General features: G+C 44.7%; 1 protein-coding gene across 1 annotated transcript in view; it reads left to right on the forward strand.

Moving 5' to 3' along the window:
* ZC3H12D (zinc finger CCCH-type containing 12D) overlaps positions 1-2,461 on the forward strand; it is a 23,874-nt gene that overhangs the window by 3,143 nt on the left and 18,270 nt on the right. The gene's annotated exons all lie outside the window — the stretch shown is intronic.

A 2,461-nucleotide genomic window follows, 5' to 3' on the forward strand; every position in this document is an offset into this window, starting at 1 on the left:
GACTTTAGTTCCCTCCGTCTTTTCTTTCTCTCGTGCCTTCTCTCTTTCTTCCAAACCAAAATAAGTGCTACAGTGCATGCGTTAGCAGGGAGGGGTGGAGACAGGAGCGTGGCTGGGGCTCAGTGTGCTGGGAAGGGTTCCGGGAGGGTGTGGCAGTGGTGGAGGTGGGGCAGGTGCACCAGGAAGAAGGAACGGGCCGGGCCGAGTGCAGGTCTGAGAGGTTACGGGCCTTTGAGGGACACTGAGTGACCCCTGGTGCGAGCATGGCCTGCCAGGCTGGGTGAGTGTCCTCTCCCTCCATGGAGATTGGAACAAAACTGGACCAAGAGAACAACTGTCCCGAGACAGGACTAGTCACTAGTCAAGCAGTACGTAGAAGGTGAGGCTGGACTAGAAGTACATGACCAGCGAGATTGGAGAGTGAGCCAGGCTGATTGTGAAGGACTTTGACTTTCACCTTGAAGAGTTTTGGCATTTACTCTGTGAAGGACAGAGGAACATGGAAGTTTGGGAGTAGATATGAAGTCTCTGATCGGTGGACTGACTTTATTAAAATTGTTGTCGGTGGGAGCGCAGTGAGGAGGCTCTCTCAGGGGCTCTGGGAGAGATGACGTGGCCCTTTTCTGACAGAGAAGAGCCGGCTCTCTCATTGTCGTCTGCTTCTGGGGGGAGCCTTTCTGGCTTCGTCTTTCCTCTCAAAGAAAGAGAAGTCATTTCTCACCTGCGTTTTGAAAATACTTTTTCCTAATTGAAAGTATCGTACTTATTATCATGATTTATGGCTTAATATTTACATTTTTTTTTCTGTTTTCCTGACTAGGGTATGAATGAATTAAAATTAGACTGTGTATTATTTTATTTTTATAGAATGAGGTCCCTGCACAGTGCCTGGTACCTAGTAGGTGATCAGTAAGTGTTTGTTACATGAATGAATGAATGAATGAATGAATGGACAAACTAGGGTGGTGGTGCTGTGAGTGTAAAGAAGAGGATGATTATGGAAAATATCCAGGAAGGAGAATTAATGGACAATTAGATGGATAAGTGAGGGAAAAGGAAGAGTCAAAGGTGAGTTTGAGATTTCTTCTTTGGACCTCTGTGGGATGCCATTCAATGAGATTTGGAGCCCAAGAAAAACATTATTTGAGGAAGGAAGATAATTTTAGTTTTGGACATTTATTAAAGAAAAATCTATTAACCCCCTCAGATCTACTAGGCGCTATGCCAGGTGCTGGTGATTCTGAGGCAAATAGGTCAGAATGCAGTTCACAGTTCGAAATAGCCAAATGACAGACCAAAGTGTCATAATAGGTGTGAGCAAAGTGCCTGGTAGATGAGATGACCGAGCCCCTCATTCTGTCTGTGAAGTTAGGGATGACTGCTTTGAGTGACACTTGAGATGAATCTTGAAGTTTGTCAAACCAAAGAGCATTCCAGGTAGAGAGGAAAGCATATGCAGTACGGTGATAAGAATATTCTGGAATGCTTGGGGAGCAGTGAGAGAGTCATCGTGGCTCTAGAGAAAGAGCTGGGTGGGCAGTGGTGGGTGGTGAGGCGGACAGGGTTCAGCACTGCATCACGACAGCTCGGCAGCCTGCTCAAGAACTTGGTGCCTTTGTTGTAGTTGACATAGGGTCAGAAAATATTTCTAAGCAGGGGGTGACATGGTCAGACTTGCTTTAGAAATATCATGATGGCTACAAACGGGGCCTGGGCCAAGCGGGATTGAGGAAGAGGATTCCTTCGGAGCCTCTTGCCATGCCCTGGGTATAGGATGAAGAAGGCGGGACTGAGTCTTGGGTGGGGCAGGTGGCAGTAGGAGATGGGGGTGAGAAGGGCCACACCGAGGGAGGGAAAGACATGGGGCCTCTGTCCTGGGGCCCTGGGTGACACATCTATAGGCCACCTCCCTGGAACCATCTATGTGGAAATACTTATTGGAAAGCTCTGGATCGCAATAAAACCGTTTTAGTTTCAGAACCTCCTTTCACTATTAAAAAATATTAAGGACCCCAAAGAGCTTTTGTTTATAGGAGTTATATCTATTGATATGGATCTTATGAGAAACTAAAATTAAGATATTATAAAATATTCATGTTTCAAAATAATAATAAACCAATTACATTACTGTAAATGGCATTTTTATGAAAAATAACTCTACTTTCCCAAACCAAAAATTTCGTAAGAAGGCTGGCACTGATTTACATTTTTGCAAATCTCTTCAATATTTGGCCTAATAGAAGACAACTGGAATCTCATATATCTGCTTCTGCTTTCAGACTGTTGCAATATCACATGACACGCAATCTCTGGAATACTTCACAGTACTCCATGAGAGGATGAGAGTGAAAAAAAGCGAATTACACCTTAGCATTATTGTGAGAATAGTTTTTACCTTGAGATTGTCTTGGGTCCCCTTCCCAACACACACACAAGTTTTCCTGGACCACACTTTGAGAAC

This window comes from Pteropus vampyrus, unplaced genomic scaffold (genome assembly GCF_000151845.1).
Source record: "Pteropus vampyrus isolate Shadow unplaced genomic scaffold, Pvam_2.0 Scaffold24, whole genome shotgun sequence".
Lineage (NCBI taxonomy): Eukaryota > Metazoa > Chordata > Mammalia > Chiroptera > Pteropodidae > Pteropus > Pteropus vampyrus.